The sequence below is a fragment of the Dermochelys coriacea genome, chromosome 17, assembly GCF_009764565.3.
Source record: "Dermochelys coriacea isolate rDerCor1 chromosome 17, rDerCor1.pri.v4, whole genome shotgun sequence".
In the NCBI taxonomy this organism is placed as follows: domain Eukaryota; kingdom Metazoa; phylum Chordata; order Testudines; family Dermochelyidae; genus Dermochelys; species Dermochelys coriacea.
The window spans coordinates 6,198,604-6,219,589 of NC_050084.1; the positions used below are offsets into that span (position 1 = coordinate 6,198,604).

The window sequence follows — 20,986 nt, forward strand, 5'->3', positions numbered from 1 at the left end:
CTAATTCAAAATAGTACATGATGTTCTGCTGAATGCAAAGATTAGATTCTGAATCCAAGATCACTTCAAAGTACAAATTAAAATTATTCTACTTTATTATACAGCAAGTCTTCTGTGAAGGCTTACTTTAAATCATTCCCACTTGGAACACGATTACAGTTATGCTTTGTTGCTTCAAGCACATACCATTTACTCAACTATTAGGAAACCGAATATGTAGCATTTATTGTGCCTGGTTTCTGCCAGCCTATGAAGGGGAAAAAATGCAAATGCCAATGTTTCTCAAAGTTAAAAGTACATGAAACACGTCCTTGTTATCAGGCCTTTGGTTCTCCCCTTTGATCAGCCGTCAGAAACTATCTACACTTGTACACTGTGACTGTACTGCTTCACAGCACACTCTCTGCCAATGACAGGTGGTAATAGAAAGGGTGAGAGACCAAGCCCTGCGGCAGGCGTCCCTTCCTCTGATAACGTCCAAAGTACTGGGTGATAACCGTTAGTAAACACTCGGGGAGCCAGTTAATCCATACATCAGCAAAGAGGGGCAGATAATTTTGAACTCTAATAGCATGGACAAAAGCACAGGGGATGGCATTCAGGGATTTATATGGGCTGCAATGGTGACTTCTGGCTCCTGAATTTCATCAGCGCATACAGCTTTGATTTATCTCTTTGCCTGGCTGCAGAGTAGATTCCTGGCATTAGAAAACCATCAACACTGCAATAGACCTCTACAGAATGGGAACGTGGCTCTTGTGCGACACATGCACTTGAACTTTGGATGAATCCCAGGTTGAACCTAGAGGAAGGATGACCAAATATTTCAGCTTTTTAATGGGCCTTTGGATTAATATGGCTTCTCCACCCATTAGTTTGTTTTTTAAGGAAGGCCTATAAAGGCCCTTTGGAGAAAATGCAGCGAGGTGGAGAAATATATTCCCCTATATATCCCCTATATTCCGATTTATGCATCACTTCCATGTTGCCAGCTTCCCTAACTGTACACAAAATAGCAAGATTTGGCTCTTTGTTTTTTATACTTCTCTTTTCAGAATGTTCTTATATTGCTTTATGGGGCCAAATCTGGAGGCCCTAACTCAGCTTCTACTCTAACAATCCCCCACTGATTTCAATAATTTTGTAAATACCTGGATAATCATTATGGGACTTTTAAACCGAATGCAAATATAATATGGTACAGGGAGGACTTTTAGAAACTCCCCCAGGTTTTTCCCATTGAGCTAGAGCACGATAATGAGAGATCTATTCTTTATTAGTGTCAGCTCTTATTCTGAAAGCAAGAAGCTAAACAATTCCTGCCCCATGAGCAGACATATGAATAATAAAGCAAATGTTTTTTTGAAGCTCTGCCAAGATGACTGCATACGTGCACAAGCAGAAACTTCACAGAGTGCCCCTCTCTAGTTCCAGAGATACTTGAGTGAGAGCAAAGGAGACAAGTGTAGCATTACCTCTACAATCAGGGCCCGAGAGCTGCCAAAAGTTCTTAGCAGCAACGTGTGAGGTGCAAGTGTTAATGTAAATGCAGGTTACAGGGATTAACTGCATCCAATGCTTTCTTGTAAAATAAACTGAAAGGCCTGTGAAGCTCTAGTGTTATCTTTTCCTCCCTTTTCACTCCTTTTCCACATTATGTGTATGTATCTGGTAATAAATTTCATGTCAGGGCATCTAACTATGATTCACCCACCACAACTGTAGGCCCCAGCTTGATTATCAGTCTGTCTTTGAATAGCATGGAGTGGGGGTGCAAAGGGGATTTATGCTGGCAGATAATCTCCGTCTGGGGTACTGGGCTCCACAGATGTATTCTTACTTTATTATGTAACACTGATTTGTTAAACTGGCTCTACAACAGAGCAACACACAAAAACTCAGCAAAGAGCTAACAGGACTATGGAGTGTTTGAGAGTATCAGATAATCATAATCTATTACCAAAAAATCAAAATCAAAATCAATCCATCCATCTTTATCCATCCATTTATCATATTTACACAGCGCCAATCACTGTATAATCTAGGTACCATAATGGAGGATGGAGTAAAGATGGGCCATAACTGCTACTATTTATACAATTCATGCCCTCCCTGATCCTTGGCGATTCAGATAAAATGGAACCTAACCCCAAACCATCTGGGTTATTTTGTACTGTTAAGCCAAAATCACCAGTTTTGCCTGTCTTCACAGTAAAAAGTCTATCCTGAATATCCTCAAGAAGACTAAGATTAGTTGCCATGTATCCTCAAATATGCCTTGCCATTGGATCAGTAGACAATAGTCTTATCAAAGGGAAATAGTTCTCCAATTGTAGAATTAAGACCCAAATATTTTTACATTTTGGACGACAGTTTTGTGAAGTATATGAAATCACTGGCGGGCTGGTAATTTCCAAAGAGTTTTAATGTTCTTTGCCTTTTGTACACCATTATTAGTGGGTCAAGAAAACTCACAATATTCAATCTAAACAGATAACAGCTAATCATATCCTTGCTATTTATGAAATTGTTCTACTTTTTCATTTTACTGTTTGCTCCAATGTCCCCTTTTCAATACTTGTACCAGAAGTTCCAGTATTTGAGTAGCTAGCTCATCAAATTTCTCATCACTGGGCAGGTTGTGTCTTAAGAAGAAAACTTAAAACATTATTCGGCTCTCAAAATACACGAAATACAGCCAGAAGTTAATGGCAATACCGATAAGGTTAGGGAAAGCATGGTGCCGATTAAATGGATTACAAACCGTTTGACAGAGAGCAGACTCTGAAGGGTGTGTTTACTGACAAACTGCTGAGACCTTACTGACAACCACAAAAATAAGACTATGATGTGTGAATCAATCTCTTCTGCTATGTTAACCTACTAACACATTTTCTCTGTTGGTGAACAAGTTTGCATCTAGATGGAGAAATTAATTTAGGAACATCCTAAGAGAGAAGCAAAAGAGATACCATTTTAGCAACAAAAGTTTATGGGTGAAATCCTGGTCTCAATGAAGTAATGGCAAAACTCCCATTCACTTCAATGAGTCAGAATTTCACCCTATGGGCAGTCAGCTTTGACATGAACAGCAAATTCACCTCTCTACTTATGTACTAAAGATGGGCCCATACTGAACCCCTTCCATACTTCTGTAGCATCTGACATGCTTTATTAAGCAAACAGTTATAATAATTATAATTTAATTGGAAATTACTATTGTTATTTTAAAAAAATCAAATACATCTTTATAACAAAATCTATTAGCAGGAGTGACTTTCTCTGTAGAATCAAAAAAGAATGTAGAAAAATGTTGCAGCTGAATACCTCCACTTGAATATCAAGATTCTCAAACATTTCAGGGTGGGTCCATCTCTGATAAGAATGCTTTGCTTTGCAATTCTAGTATGTTTATCTTTACAATATCCAAAAGCATTATGGAGCAATTCTGCCCTCAGATAGGCATGCAACTCCTCCTGATTCTAACACATAGGTATCTATGAAGACAACTTTCTTCTGTAGGCCTTATTCTCTTCTTATACTAGTCTTACCTTTGTGTAACTCCACTGATGCTGTTCTTATACTGGAGTTACTCCTTATTTACACTAGTGAAAGTGAAATCAGAACTAGACCCTCTGTCTGTTGCTTAACAATTCTCCAACTTTATTAACAGCCTAGATTTCTCTTATTATTTATACTAAATCACCTTGCTTATATTGCATGGTTTTTCTTTAATATTACAATTGTTTCAGGCCTTTAATATAAAAGAAAATTTAAATTAATTTCCACAGTGGGAAAAAATCCCAAGTCCTTGGAAACCTTCTTTATTTTCACAGTTAGCAACACCAACCAAAGACCAAGAAAACCGGGCCAGCTTAGTTTCTTCTCTGGAAAAAAAAAACCCTGGTGCTTAAAAAAATGTTTAAACATATTTTAATGGTTCAAGTATGTTATTTTTCTCAGTCAAAATTGCTAAGCTATATCTTTCACCATGGCCCTTTAATTCAAAAGCCAGGGGAAATTTTTTTTCATTAAACTTCTAGGATGGCTTTGGTTAAAATATGAAATCAAGTAGCTCCATTTCCTGTCTTCTGAGGAACAGTAAATCAAAAATAATATGTTATCCAAAAATATAGTAATGGTTCTATTAAATGGTTTGACAGTTCTGAGCCTCACCTTGCATATTGCAACACCCACATGAGCAAAAATAACAGAGTAAATAGGAAAGGAAATGACCTGCCAATTTTGATCAAGAAAAGATGCCTCCCTCCCAGGAAAGAGACATGAGCTTGACTCCACTGGAGATGGCAAAGTCTGGAAGTGTTATTGAGACAGTCCCTGAGGGAGAGGAAGTGCTTTGCATCACTGCACTGCTACCTTCTCTGGCTGATTAAGAAGCATGGATGGGCTTTGAAGGCAGTCCCGACCCATTCTGGACCGGAAATACTGGTGACCACAATGTAAGTGTCTGTAAAATTGAGCTATGGAAGAGAACCCCATGGGGCGGGAGGGAGGATGGAAATTTCGTGCCCAAAGTAAAGAGGCAAATTATAATATTTGAATAGCACTGGTTGAACTTTCCTACAGCATTTGCCAATTCACTTTCATGCTATAACTCTGTTACTCCAAGGGGATTGCCACAAAGCAGCAGCATTTAGTTCTTACTTGAACAGGGACCTGTCCAAATTCCACTGTTAACTATAGAGGAAACGGAGCCATCCCCAAACGGCAGTATATTTGACTTTTATGTGTGTAGCCCTGCTCAGCTGCATGCTATGTGGACTCTGTCTGGAGTACGGTTCACATATTTCTTTCTACTTCATATGTGGTATGTGCACTTCTACATGTGTCTGACAAACTTCAGACACAATTCACCCTCTGTATGTTTTTAATAACTCAAGGCTCAAGTGTTAATGATCAGCTCTGGAAATGGTTGCATATGAAGGCAAGTCCATTTACCCATCCTCCTTCCCTTCCCCTCCCCATACTTTCTTTCTCCAAATCATTCACAGGAATGCTGTAAACAGGACATTACTCACCATTACTGTATCCTGTCAGTACATTTAATTAATGTATATTTTACTGTCTATGGACCCACTCCAACTGGGTGCTGAGCACCCTCAAATCCTTTTGAAACCCTGGGAGACTAAGGCTGCTCACCTTGACTGACCAGGCTTCTAGGTTCTTTCCAGCAGACTATGTTGTCACAGATGAGAATCACAGGTTTCAGAGTAGCAGCCGTGTTAGTCTGTATTCGCAAAAAGAAAAGGAGTACTTGTGGCACCTTAGAGACTAACAAATTTATTAGAGCATAAGCTTTCGTGAGCTACAGCTCACTTTTTTATGCTCTAATAAATTTGTTAGTCTCTAAGGTGCCACAAGTACTCCTTTTCTTTTTACAGATGAGAATGTTTTTTATTTCGTTATAGACAAGATAAAAACAGTTATGAGAGAGAGTGGATGTGCATGATCAAAAGTAAAATCTGGCCCCACCTTGGTGTCACAGATGGGCCTAAAGCACTGTGGAAACAGAGTGATTCCATGGATGGTGGGAGGGAACAGGTTAAGCAGGGGCAGTGCATATGGATTTGTTCACACTGCGCTTTGGATATCATGTGCTTCTATTGCCCAAAACACGCCCTCGAGGGAGACTCCAGTGGCTATGGATATTAAAGACCTCAGTCCACAGCAGAGGCTATGTTGTAAAGTCTGCTGATACTCAGGTTCTGTCTCAGCTTGCTCCGTCAGATAATCCTTACACAAAGCCCACTTACTCAGGCTTTCAGAAAGGGGTGAAGGATCTGGTCTGAGACAAGCGTTGCAGATGATTTGGAAAATTAGGCTTTGAAATAACCAGCTATCCAGGAGATTGTTCCAGTTTTCAAATGAAAACTCCAAGTCTCCAATTCCAGTGAAACTCCAATTCTCAGAACTGAAGCAGTCAGATACTTTTATAAATACATAAAACTTTTCAAGAAAAAACAAACACAGAGGAAAGAATGTAAACATGGTTGTAAAATGCATAATAAAATGTCTGTTGTTTGTTAATTTTGCTCATTACCTAGCCTAAATGCAGCACTGATGTTGAAATGCTTGCAATTTTTTAACCCCGCCCCCCCGCTCCCTATTCATTTAAAAATAGTTTCCTGCATGTTATATGAATAAGCAAAACCTAAGGTTCTAAATCCAAGAGAACTTTGAAGTATGAAACCCATGGTCTATGAGAACTATGTTTTCATTAATCAAAGTAGATGTTTCTAAAGCCATCAGATTTATCATGACTGGATTTCATATGTGAAACCCAATATACACACAGACATACACTGCTTGTCCTTTTGGATTAGTTTTGACCTTTTACTCTCCTTTCTAAAGGATCTGCATTTCCTCAGAGCAAGGCTGCCCTGCTTTACCATACTATCAGCCAGAGAAGCCTTGACAAAGTACCTTTTCATCTTGCAGCTTTTTATTGTCCAAGTATGAGTCCGGGTTAAGGTCAAAATATAAACGATTAAGTGTATTTATTAAAAGCCGCCTTTGCCTCGAATGCTGTCTGCAGCTCTGCTACATGCCATCAAAACAGCAGTTTCATGCCAGATTGGTGGTAATACCACCGAGCTACCAAATGAGGGACCCATGTGTTGTTGCATAGGATACCAGGTCTTCGCCTGGTGAAAGCTGAGCAAAGCCATGCAGCTAATTCCGTCTAACAAAAAGCGTCAGCTTAACTGCTCTTACAGCAACCTAGGTGATTCCTCCATGACGTGTCCCAGCTCCTTCCTTATCCAGGCTGGAAATTTGGCGCTAGGACAGGAACAAACAGTGAAGGAAACTAGGCGGTTTAACAACTTCAAATAAAACAGGTAAATGCAACAATCCCAACCATGGGTTGTCAGTGGGGATAGAACTTCAGAACCGAAAGTACAGGCCTCTGCCACCTGGCCTAAAAGTAATTCCATCAGCTAGTAGCAGCAGTAGGCTCTTATGCTTGTGTGTAGCAGCACAACTTGTGTACGTGGAGCAGCAGCATGCATGAACGTGCACAAACTTGGCACCAGCAGGGTCCAGACCAGTCAATTAGTGAACATGCTGGTGCGCTTTTGAAATCACACACGTCTTGTGTGCATTGCTACTCTGTGTACACAAGCCCTAACTCTTCTCAAACATTTCAGTGGTCTCCGTTCTCATAAGAACAGAATAGGCAGAAAAGGTAACAAATGCGAGCACCTGCACAAGAAATAACATTACAGATCACTGTCCCTTTACATTTCATTCTGATTTATGATTGGATGTTTTAAAGCAATAATTGTGCATTGGTGATTGTCAAATTTCAGACATTTGAGTACAAAAGTTCTCATGCTTCCTCTGAAACTTATCTGATAGTCTCTGAATCTCTTTGGTCTGGAAATTTCACAAGCAGGAGACATCTTGCAAGATTGCCAGCACTTTTTAGTTTTTTTCAGGGTTGGAAATACTTCCTTGCTTAGCATTGGTTAAAATTAGAACATTTAGGGGCAAAGACTATTTTAAAATAAAGTTTCCCAAACTTTTACCACCTCACAAAAGCTAAATTAAGTTAAAGCTAAATTAAGGACAAAGGTTGGGATTTTCAAAACTGATTAGGGTATTTAGACACACAATTTACTCCTGTGAAAATCTCAACCAAAAAGTTTAGATCAGTTTTTATTTTGCCTTAATCCTAATGGGATTAGAATTCACTTTTATAATTCTGTGAAGCCCGTATCTAAAACATACTTAGCAAGTAGTGCTATTGACTTCAATGGGACAACTTGCATAAGGTATGTGCATAATTAGGATGCTGCTGTTTAGTGATGAGTATGGTTCTACCAATTAACGGCCACGAAAAATGCATCACGGACCATGAAATCTGGTCTTTGTGTGCTTTTACCCTATACTCTACAGATGTAATGGGGGAGACCAGCGTTTCTCATATTGGGGGTCCGGACCCAAAAGGGAGTTGCCAGGTTATTTTAGTGGCGTCACGATATTGCCACCCTTACTTCAGTGCCGTCTTCAGAGTTGGCGACCGGCGAGCAGTGGCTGTTGGCCAGATGCCCAGCTCTGAAGGCAGCACCTTGCCAGCAGCAGTACAGAAGAAAGGGTGGCAATGCCATACCATGCTGCCCTTACTTCTGAGCTGCTGTCTTCAGAGTGGGCAGCCAGAGCGTGGCGGCTGCTGACTAAGGGCCCAGCTTTGCAGGGAGCAGTACAGAAGTAAGGGTGGCGATACCATACCATGCCGTGCTTACTTCTGTGCTGCTGCTGGTGGCGGCGCTGCCTTCACAGCTGGGATCCCAGCCAGCAGCCGCCGCTTTCCAGCTGCCCAGCTCTGAAGGCAGCGCCACCAGCAACAGCAGCACAGAAGTGAGGGTAGCAGTAACGCAACCCTCCCTCCAACAACCTTGTGACCCCTGCAACGCCTTTTTGGGTCAGGACCCCTAGAATTACAGCATCCTGAAATTTCAGATTTAAATAACTGAAATAATGAAATTTACTATTTTTAAAATCCTGTGACCATGAAATTAACCAAAATGGACTGAATTTGGTAGGGCCCCAGCGATGAGGATAAATCTGTTATCACTATGAGACAATATGCTATTTTCTATTGCACTTATATGTCAATTACTTTATTATTAATTTCTTAATTTATTCAAAAAGGGCTGGGAGGCATATATTATCTTACTGACATCCCTGCACAGGATAAAAAATGTCAACTCTATTGCAGGTAATTGAACATATTGTCTTACTTCAGTTAAGAAAACAGCAGGATTTATCTGCTCATTATCAACCCTCTAGTGCATGCAAGTCCACATATGTATGTAGAAAGGAAACACAATGGTTTAGAAAAGGATTGTATTTACCCACAGGTAAAGAAAGATCTGACAATTCATCAGGTTTCTTGGCTATCTGAGATCTTATATTACACTCTGAGACACAAGCATGGATTTGTCATATTGCTTGAGAATTAGTGGAAATTGTCTGAGCCAAGGGATTTATTTTGATTGTGCTTCATTTGAATTTCAGAAATGTTGAAAAAATGTTGGAACAGTGTTACATATTAATATATCATTCAAACTGTAACAGGATATTTATTCTTGTATAATAGAAATATAGCATGTAACATACATATTGAGTTTGCAAATTTGAGTTCAAGAGTCTGGAACATGGCTTACAGCCATTAGTATCTAGTTGGGAGACCATAGCCCTATCTTTGCCATTAGACTAGCTTCCCCCCCACATCTTGTATATTTCTCCACCCTGATCCCCACTATAAGCAATGTAGCAAAATCAGTTTCTTCTCAGTGGAGACTGCATGTTACAACTTGCTGCTAAAAGTACTTTTCAGTGCTATTTGGTTTGTAAAGGAGAGTGGTGCTGAACCTTCGGCATTTCTGTGCTGAGGAGTGAAATGTTAATGTTAATAAAACATTTATTTAATTTTTAATTCCCCAGCACAGGATCCAAGAATACTTTGCAATTCTGCAACAAAGACTGTGACTGTGCCAGTGCTAGCCAATGGAATAAATCATGTGCTTATGTGCTTTGTTGAATGAGAGCCAAATGAGGCACCGTCTTTTTGTTCCGTGTTTGTACAGCACCAAGCACAGAGGGGTCCTGGTCCATTATTAGGGCTCCTAAGCATTCCAGTAATACAAATAAGAAAGCTTCCCACATAGAGACTGACCTCAATGGATACACCAGGGATGAATCTGACACATGGTGCGGAGACAAAACAGTAGTTAGCATCCGTCTTATGTTTCAATTACATTAGAGAGAGGAATGAATTTATCTATTGGAGTTTTGGAACTTTGTTGGAAAATGTTATCCCTGGAAAAACAAGCTAGGTTTTTATAGTGTCCATAGGCAAAAATGTTCACAAACATGGAGAGAAAAAGAAACAGTTTCCTACCAGGTAGGAGAAAGTCTGCATATTAGAATTTGCTACAAATACAGCAGAAGAAGTAACTACACAAGCAGGAAAGTACCCAGGAAAACCGTGATGGTTGGTTTATACAGTAGCAATCAGAACACAATGGAACAAATATAGGAATATAAAAGTCTCTAGTGCAGTGACACAGACTGGTGCTCGGGAGCCGCAAGTGGTTCTATAATGTGTCTCCTGCAGCACTTTGAAGCACATGATATTAAGACACTGTGTGATTTAATTATTAACCAATCTAAGTTATTAACCAATCAGAATGCTTTTACTATGTTATTAACCAATTGTAGAATACTTGGTCTGTCATTTGCGGTGAGAATAATATATATATTTATATAGATAGATAGATAGATATAAAAAAATAGTAAATAAAACAATGAATTCATATGACTGTGGCTCTTTTGGGTAATGCTGAATGCCAATATGGCTCCTGAACCCCTGAAGTCTGAGTATCATCTGCTCTAGTGCATGATATCACCTTTTCTAGATGAAACATTTCAAAACCCAGCTGACATATAAACAGAAACGAAAATATTTTCTTCAAGTGAATCACGAATCCCACTCAGGGTCCCTAACTTGTAATTTATTGGTCTTCACTATGAGATAACGTATGCTTCAGTGCCAAGCTACTGTCTAATAAGTGCTTGTACAAAGGATAAATAAATCTAACTTGCAAATATTATGCAATTATTGTGCATTTGAAAGTGAGGCAAGCGGTGACATGTAACTAAGGATGAGTTTTATTTCCCCGGTTGCCTCTGCCAGAGCACATAACACAACTTTAGGGCTTGAACCTCAGAAAGCAACTGCTATTTAAGAATGCTAATTACAACAGCATCCTGAAAGAAATCTTTCCTGAACCCCCTCTTCTGGTCTTCAAACAACCCCCCAGTCTCTCCAAGCTCATCATGAGAAGCAAGCTCCCCACAGACCAGGACACAGCAACTCAAAGTGGACCAAACCCTGCCAGAACAACATATGCAAAACCTGCAGATATATTCCACTGCTACAATGACAAACTCCCCCCACAACACACCTTTCAAGATCCATGGGTTCTACACACGTCTACACATGTGGTATACCTCACCCAGTGCACTAAATGCCCCAATAAAAACTACGTGTGTGAAATGAGACAATCACAATACTCTTGAATGAACTCGTACAGGAATCTAATAAAAGACAAAAAACACATTATCACCTGTGGGTGGACACTTTTCACAAAGTGATCACTCTATATCTGACCTATCAATTTCTCATCCTCAAAGGAAACCTGCACAACACTTTCAAAAGATGAGCCTGGGAGCTTAAATTCATAACTCTGCTGCACACTAAAAATTATGATCTTAATAAAGTCACTGGATTTATGGCTTATTATAACAATCTGTAACCCAATGCAGCTCCCGCCCCCTTTTTTTTTTAGTTCTATGACTAAAGGGGTGGTAACGGGCCACTTCACCTTGAATGGCCCCTGAGAATATATTCTAACTACTTATGCTAACCTATCTGTCCAATCTTATATTTAGCTGTGACACTTAGTACCTTTCCCAGACCTGAAGAAGAGCTCCTTGTAGCTTGAAAGCTTGTCTCCCTCACCAACAGGAGTTGGTCCAATAGAACATATTACCTCATTCCTCAAACCCTCATATCCTCAAAAGTATCTAATAACCTTTGCCCACTCAGCCTCTTATAGCAACAATTTCCAAATAAAGTGCTTCACAAATATTAAGAGACAGATTCTGATGCAAAACTAGAAAAATGGGAAAGTCAAAAAGCAGTTCAACTGGAGTTAAAGGCAGAAGGTACAATTCAACAGCAGTCAGGGTATTGGAAACTGACTTGTTTATTAGGCTTCAACACATCAGCAAGTTGGGTAGGTATGATTATCCCTGTTTTACAGATAGGAAACAGACACAGGGTCACATCTTCCGTTAGTATAAATAGACAATCGGCACTGAAGTAAATGGAGCTTGACCATTTACACCAGCTGAGGATCTGGCCCATAAAGAATTTAAAGTGACTTGCCCAAGGTCACTAGTGGAGTCAAGATTGGAATCAAGATTTTCTGATTCCCACTCTTGCTCTCCAATCATTAGACAATATTGCCGATAATGAAATCCATAGCTTGAACATAGACTACCTATGTGCAATACCTGTTCACCCTAGAAATTCAATGTACTTGCAATTCTAAGAGCTCACTTGGACAGTGTATATATAGTTTTCAGGATCAGGAAAGATAAATTGTCCAGATCCTGTATCCAGATCCTGAAGGCACTGGAGGTTAAGTATGGAGTTACACCAGCTAGCCTCTAATTTAGGGCTTGATCCTGGTATATGCTGAGCCTTCTGGCTCCAGTTCAGCAAAGAATTCAAGCACATGCTTTTTTTTAAGCATATGCATAGCCTTGTTGACATCAATGGCAGTACACATATGCTTAAAGTTAAGCGTGTGCTTAAGTGGTTGCTGGACTGGAACCAGAGTGCTCAGCAACCTAAAGGATCAAGCACCTATTTCCTACCAAAACATGTCTAACTGTGTATTTCATTCCAACCATGTATGGTATAGAGAGCATAAGCAAGACCCAGTTGGTCTTGAGACAACAGACCAGTCCTCACTGTCTGAAGTTTTCCTCTGAATATATTCGAGAGGTTTGCCCTTGTCACTTATATTATTCATCAGACATCTGGTGGCTGTATAAGGCAGAGTGGCATTGCAAGGTGAGATGATTGAGTGAAAAAATTATTGCAGCTGGCATGTACTGGCCTAAGGCTTTCAGTCATTTAACTCATCTCACTCTCATCCTTAGAAAAAATTCTACTCAAAGGGCAGGAGATTTACCCTTTTACATGCCTCATGTTTGCACTGGGTAATTTGGGATAATAATTCCAAATGCAAACTGGGATTAGGAAAAAAAGGGTCCTTTCTTTATGGTTAAATATAAAGCTTCAGTGAATGAATGCGAATTAAAAAATATACAGGAATTATGTTGCCCACTTAAATAATTATACAATTTTTTACCTAACAAATGCTACTCAGTAACTAAGAGGGAAGGGAAATATATTAATAAAGTGTATGTATAGTTCTTTATTTTTACAGATACATATTTCAATTGTAATTCATTGTTTTAACACCATCATGTGTGTATTTCTGCTGTCTTTTCTCATCAGATTATAAAGGAAAAATAAGGACATTGTGCAAAATATTTTTAGAAGAAAAGTTAAATGGTCAGATCTTCAGCTCATGTATATTGTACTCCAATAGAACAATGCCGATTCACGCTAGCTGTGGACCTGACCCTAGATCTTGTTGCCTGATCCATTGATTAGAATTCCCAATTTAACATTCTATAGTTTGGCAGGGTTCTGCCTCAGTATCAGACCCAGAATTATTAAAGTTATCAGAATGAGAACCCTGATGTGCAGGAGAGAGACACTCACATTTAGGATAGGCCCCTTGAATTTGTAATATGTTTACCAGCACAATTAGCAAAATCACAAACACTCTGAGCTAACAAAGTAGGTAGAGATAATACACAATGGTCAAGACGTTCTGCATGTGAACATCTGCATACTCACGCCATCTCACGTGGAGACCTATAGGCAGGGAGACAGGTGAGCCATGAGAGGTCCTATCTCTGGCATGCCGAAAGGGGCTCAACAGCATAGGCTGTGGTTAGCCCTGTTATAGGGTTCCATGGCCAACATGAAATATTTATAAGGATTTCCATCATCTTCTGTCCATATTTAATCTTCCTCACCCTAAGAATGTTGAAATGCTCTCTTCTCATAGGTTATTACATCACTTACCTCAAGCTTTTTAGGATATATATCAACTGGTTACCATGGCATTCTTGTGGCTGAACATCTGCTGATGTTATCCTAAAATACCCAAAGCTAGGCTAGGGCATTCTGCAGTTACCTATCAGTAATTTCATACTTGTTTATTACAGCATTCTATCTTGTGATAGGTTATAATCTAAAGTTACTTGTGGTTAACTCCTTATGCTAAGGCTTCTTAGCCCTTACACTCAATTTGGAAAAGCTACTGTTTTACAGGCTTTGAGGTCTGTAGACTCCTTTCATTACTACCTTACCTTATACCTATATCTTACCTGTCTATATCCTTAGGCTACAATTCACAGAAAACCCCCACTACTGTATGCCCGATCCTCACCTCATGTAAATTAGCATATACCAATTTATACCAGCCAAAGATCTGGTCCACTATCTTTAAACATACATGTTATTGGAATGATCTTGTCCATATCATTTAGAAAAATAAATTTCTCAAAAAATCAGACAAGGAGAGAAGATGGATATGTCATTTGTAGTAATGAATATTTCAAAGAAGAGAAATGTCTTATGATCTTTTAAAGCTGTTGTGCATCATTCATGTATAATTTCAAACATCTATTAGTCTTACATAAACCGAAACCACAAGATGTGGGTTGTTATAATTACTATATGTTTTTCTTTTCCAATTAAATCTATGATTTGTGTGTTGATGCCACAGAGGTGTTCTCCCATGAGCAGCGAGACAATGAAACCCAAGATGCAAACATGAATTAACAGTTTACCTAGGAAGATGACTAACTGAATCATTGTAAATAGCGTAATGATTACAGTCATGCTGCTTTCTAGGACAAAATGGATGATCATAGCTGCAGTTCTTCTAGTATGTTGACAATAGGTTTGCTGCTGAAGTCAGATCTTGCAGACATTTTAAGAGGGTAAAGCTGCTAGTAATGCTCAGGAGTCAAAAGAGGAGATACCAGCTTCCATGCCAAAAAAGCTAAGGAAAATCTTCAGCGCATTATGAGAAAGAACAACATTGATAATGAAAACCCATGTTCAACATGTGAGAATCAGAACATGGAATTTATTATCCTGGATGGGAAGAATTAGATCATGGTTGAGAGATGCCAAGCATGTTTGAGTGAGTTGGAATTTCAAAAACAGCATGTGTGTATATACACCAAAATCTTTCTTTTCAAAAAATCATTGCTGACAGATTTACAGTAGAATTAAATTTCTTTGAACTTACAACAGTGGGGTAAATCAGAAGTTTCTGGTGGAGTTAGTGCAGAAAAGAAATCTGTCTAGGCAAGAAAATAAATCTCAGGTACAAGCAGAGTACAGACTTTCTCAGTTCTTCAGAACATTCCAAAATTCTGAAGCAGGACATGCATCCCTCTTAGGTGAGACTGGATCCTGCCAGAGCTTTGGATTGTCTTGCTCCTGATAGAAGAGTGATGATCTGTTGGGCTGGTGAAGAAACCACCGATCAAACAATGGTCTTACCATAAGTAGCATCGTGGTCTAACACAAAGATGTCTACATGCACACTTGGAACAAGGTATGGGCAGGAAAAATCTTGTTTCTAATGATACTGAGTCTGTAGCCCTGATCAAGTGAATGTTGGATACTTGGCAACAAAGGTCATAGAGCTAAATATCAATTATGATGTCACGGGTATAAGAATTCTGTAAAAATAAGTAAATATATTTCCTATAGTAGGCAAGCTAAAAAGTGGAAGCTATCCAAGGGGAAGCTCTTCAAAACCTGGATAGCATCAAAGAATGCAACACGACACTTGCCAAATGTTTTAGTGTTCTGCTGAAAGATCAATATGGAAAGAAATTCTGTGCAGGGATACCTGGAACAAATATATCAGTTTTCTGGAACAGAGAGATGGCCTGTTTAAACATAAACCAATCATTTCAGTAGTGAACCACAAAAGTATAAAAAAAGATATTAGAAGTGAAGTAAAGTATTTCCCCATTCCAAGTCACTCCAGCCTCAGCTGGAGACTCACTTAAAGCAAGGCAAGAAGGAGGAAGTGGGACATTTGATGAGGCACAGAAAGCAGCTGTAAATATATTGACAAGATTGGGAACAGCACCTGAGTGAACCAAGTATTCTGTACAATGAACAGAGTTCATGTAGAAGCACAGAGAATGACCTCTAAGTCAGTGAATACGGACATATTACTATTCCTTAAATAGACATTTTATACTATCAGATAAAGACAGAAGAAGTAAGTCCCCTTAGCCCGACCAGTACAACATTTGATAATAATGACAATAAGGTTATGAATATTTGTAAGGCTTGTCTAGACAGGGGCATCCAGGAAAATTAATCTGAATTAACTAAAGGTGTGAATTTGAGGTGGAATAGTTAAACCACATTAAATCCATGTGTTAATGATGTTTTTCAGAATTTAAGTGATCATAATTCGGTTTAGCTTAATTCACTTCCAAAGTGAATTAAGCTAAACCGAATTAATGCCATTTTAATTCTGAATGAGGGTTTTCACACAGTGGTTGAATGCGGTTTAGCTAATTCACTTCAATTTCTCACCTTTAGTTAATTTGGATTAACGTTCCTGGATGTCCCCATGGAGACAAGCTCTTACATGTGGAGAAAGAGTTCAAAGAGTATGTCAAGGCAATAGGAAAAATGATAGCCTTTTGGTTACTCAGGTCATGTTCACTGATGCCTTGAAGCAGGGTTTGGGAACAGATCATAACACCATTTTTATACTTTATAAAAAAGCCTTCCATTAGGTGCCAGGAAGTGCTGATTGTGGAGCTGTCAGGCAATGGCATCCCAAATAAGGAGTGAGTTATTGTGAGGATTTGATACTACAGATCAGATCTTCTTGCTCTGAAAAGAATTGGGAATACTTACATGCTTATGTTTCAGCAACCTCCAAAAGGTGGGAAAAAAGATACCAAGAGGGAAAATACAGGAAGCGGCGTGTGAAGGAGATTTAAGGACAGATCCTGAATCTGTGAAAGACGCATCTATATCAATGGTAAGTGTTTTCCTCAGCACATTTTCAGCCTGTGTAAGGCTGTTACAGAGCTCTGTATCATAACTGATCTTAGGAAAGGATCTGCAAGCACACTGGAAACACACAAGTATTACTCTTTGTAAGGAAGCTGCTTATCAGCCCTGTAATTATGCAAGAATTAATTAAATTGCATTCAAAGGGTGAGGTGAAAATGAAAATGTCTAAGACCTATTAAATCTCAGGCTCAGTTGAGCAGAAAAATAACATATTACCCCAGGTTAAAGAATTAACATCTTGGCATCTTAGATGTCCTCACAGAGAAATTGGCTATTGTGCTTCTGCAACAAAAACATTGACTAAGTTATTGAGAAATGCTCTAGTTTGGGCACAGTTTTGGCATAAGCTGTTTAAAATATTCATTTTCTGTTTATAAGGAAGCCACAGAAGATGAGCGATGAGAGCTACAAATTTGTTTCTGTGAAATATTTAAAGCAGAGAATTGTCATTGAGCTAGAAACACCTTGTCCCCCAGGGAATCCTGAAGCACAAACCAAGAGGCAGCAAAAGTCCTGTTTTGTTACACAGCTACAAGTCCACTAGGAATAATTATTCATTCTCAATCCTGAAGGTCGGGTGGGAATCTTAACTCATATCTAAATATTTACATTTGTCAACTGAATCAAGGAAAGTATTATTCAACAAAAATATCTGAAGAAGTTATATCTGGCTACCACTCTTGAGCGCAATCCAAACAACACTGAAATGATTTCATTACCATTCAAGATAAAATTGTTGCCCATAAGCTGCCTCTGAATATTATTGAATGTAGTAAAATAACTCACATTCTATTTCTCACTCTGACAGCTCAGGTAAGTCACTCTTCTTGGCATGTCTACACTGCAAAAAACAAAACAAAACAACAACCCCAAAACCAAGGCAGCGAGTCTTAGATCTCAGGCCTACAGACTTGAGCTCGCAGGCTTGTGCTACTGCATTAAAAATAGCAGTGTAGACATTCCCACTCAGACTCTGAAACCTGGCAAAGGAGGTTGGGTCTCAGAGCCCGAGCTCCAGCCCAAGCAGGGATGTCTACACTGCTATTTTTAGTGCCATAGCATGAGCCCCACAAGCCTGAATCTGTAGACCTGGGCTTTGAGACTCACTGCCACAGAGGTGTTTTTTTTTTTTTTAAACAGTGTAGACATACTCTCTTTCCCTCAGTTTCTCCATCCATACAATGCCTATTTTGTGACCATTAACTCACTGGTGCTGGAACTAAAAATGTGGAGGGTGCTACCTCACCCCCTGGCTTGAAGTGATTTCCATTATATACAGGATTTAGAGTTTTGTTCAATGGCTCTCAGCACCCCCACTATACAAATTGTTCCAGCACCCCTGAATCAACTAAAACACCAGCTGTCTTTCAAACAAGCCCACTGTCAAATCACCATGACTGGAAGTCTTTAATTTTTTATATGAGCCAAAGTATCAAAGGCTTGAGCAGATGCAGAAAAAAGGGTCCTAATACTTATCAGTAAAGACAAATAGTGTAGTAATAATGAGGTTTAATTCAGAAGCATGTCAATGGCCCTCATACACATGTGTAGGTTTTTTGGACCATATAGCCAGCTGATGAGTGGAAACCAATGCAGGTACAATATATGAATTTTTATTGAAAACATAGACAAGCAAATATAAAAGCTAACTAATTTATTATACTTCCCTAAAATAATGCTATAACGAAATGGAGGTTATAATGGAAATTAGATGAATTGACCAAGTAATTAACAGTAGCATAAACCTGAATCAATAACTTAAGAAAATAAGCTGAAATCAACAATTGATCAAAACACTGCATCAACACAATCAATAACCAAATCATGAAACCAATAGGATACAAAATGAATCATTTTACACACATTACCCTTGGACTCTTAAAGGGAGAAGTAGCTCCCTTCCTAGCCCTTGCTTTAGAGAACCACTACTTGGATGACTTGCTCAGTTTCTTCCTTGTCAGCTAACCCCTTTACCTTCAATGCAGTGGGATTAGCAGCTCATGATTTCCCTTTCAGGCAGCATGCTTTATGCTAGCACATTTACAGACCCAGAGTGATACCTTGTGATCTGGGGTCAGATTTACTTATAATTTCAGTTGGTAAGTCCCTTCCCGGCACTTGCCTCCCTTCCTCATGGGTTAGGAAAATTAAATTAGTTAATTGCAAGCATTCCCACAACTACCTTACAAAAGAGTTCACAGAGAAACCTATGCAAGATAACAGGATCTGCTCTTTGGCTTGCTTGGTCTGTGGATCTTCAGAATCATTCGGGCACTGCAGTCTGGGGAACCCAGGCGATGTCTTCTGGCTCAGTACCTCATGCTAGAGGGCATCATCCTCTGGAAAGCTGGCTGGTCTTTGTCACCTCTTTCCTTGAAACTAGCCCATGAAAGGTAGGAGTCTCCGCTGTCTAGGAGTGGTCATCATGGGGACCAAGGGAGGAACACACTTATTCCTCATGTACCCAGTCTTTTAAGGTTTCAATTCTAGTTGGGGATGCCTCATAGGACCTCCATAGAGATCTTCCTAGCAAAATCGGGGTATCACAGGTCTTGCACCCCAAACGCACTGTCCAATTCTGGTCAAGTGTGGTCAGTCTCAATGTTTGGTCCACTTTCAGGGTCCTCCCTGCAGAGGACTGTTTCTTCACCATATCCATCTTTAACCACAAGTCCATGTGTTTCTTCCAAGCAGGCAAGAGCAGGGGAATAACAGGAGATGACTCCACGAAAGCTGCGTCAACTCCCCCATCTGAGTGAATGGTCAGGGATTACTGATGGTTTCTCAGATCATTAAGGCATGGCCACTTCCCTGGACATGAATTATGGTCCATTGCCTTTTCACTTACAGAAGTCACACATCTCATTCTCACACTTCCTCAAGGCCTGTTATAGTCTCCTGCCCTCAGTAAGAAACTGCAGAACTGTCACCCGGTGTCTTACTGGGGAACTGTGCTAAAGCTCACGGTGCTCTAACAAATCTCCAAAAGAAAGTTACTCAGAGCTGCTTTTAAAAGCATTAACACCACATGTATTAGAAATGTGCCTTACAATGGGCTAAACCAAACTGGAAATGCTACTCTTCACAAATGATGTTATTCACCTCTGTGCACAGCAGAGAGCCTACATACCACTTAAGTTTCATTTTGAGGGCTTAAGTAGCACTTTAGTTGTGCATAGGCCTTGGGCTAGACCTCTGGACAGGAGGGAATTTTACCCATAACACTCTAGCAATAGCTGATAGAGCAAATTTCTCAAGGACTTTAGACCAAATGTGGCATACAGAAATATGATAATCCCACAGACTTAAAACAACCAAGTCCACCTACCACTCTCATATAAATAACTGATTCAGGACAAAGGAAGTGGAAACTAGATGTTTGTGGTGAGTTGCTAAGAGCAACAAGGTACCCAGTACTTATATCCACACTTAATTAGGAGTGAAACTGTAGACATGAAACCTCAACATGTGGTATTCACATGTGGGCTCAAAAATACTGTCAAAGACAGTTTTCTTATGGTTAAAATGTGGAGGATATGATCCAGGGGGAAAGTCTTGGACACGTCTGATAGACAACACCAGCTGTTTGCATAATGACACACACTGTATTCCACCAACCAAAATATATGTGCTGGTTCAGGGCTGTTAATGCAGATGCCAACTTTTGGCCTTGCAACCTAAGCAAGGGTAAACTACTGCAAAGAGGTCCCAAGATGTCTCTTGAATATACCGATTGAGTAATTAAACCCAAACAAGAAGAAATCTGAAATTCAGATGTTGATGTCAAAACTAATAGGAAACAGGATGTAGCTATAATGTGAGTATTGTGTTCCAAATTCTGCTGTCAGTTACAACACTGTAAATCCAAGGTAACTGTAATGAAGATATACCCTGGTTTAAATGAATGCAGAATTTGGTGCTTTGGATTTTAAAATAAACACGCATCTCATTAGTCCTTTAAATGTAAATACCGAAAAAAATTTCTCCAGGAAGACAAAGGGCAAAACTGGTCCTTATTCTAATTTCACTGACTTCAGTGAAGCTATACCAGAGATGAGTTTGGCCCAAATGGTAAAAATACAGGCTTCAGTGAAATCAACAGGAGTTTAGCCATTGACTTAAATGGAGCCAGGATTTCATCCCAAGACTTTAAATGTACTTAGTGAAAGGAACTTCTCC

At 39.4% G+C, this 20,986-nt stretch overlaps 1 protein-coding gene across 9 annotated transcripts in view; it reads right to left on the reverse strand.

Annotated features, from left to right (window-relative positions):
* Positions 1 to 20,986, reverse strand: part of BCAS3 (BCAS3 microtubule associated cell migration factor) — a 492,153-nt gene that overhangs the window by 32,455 nt on the left and 438,712 nt on the right. The gene's annotated exons all lie outside the window — the stretch shown is intronic.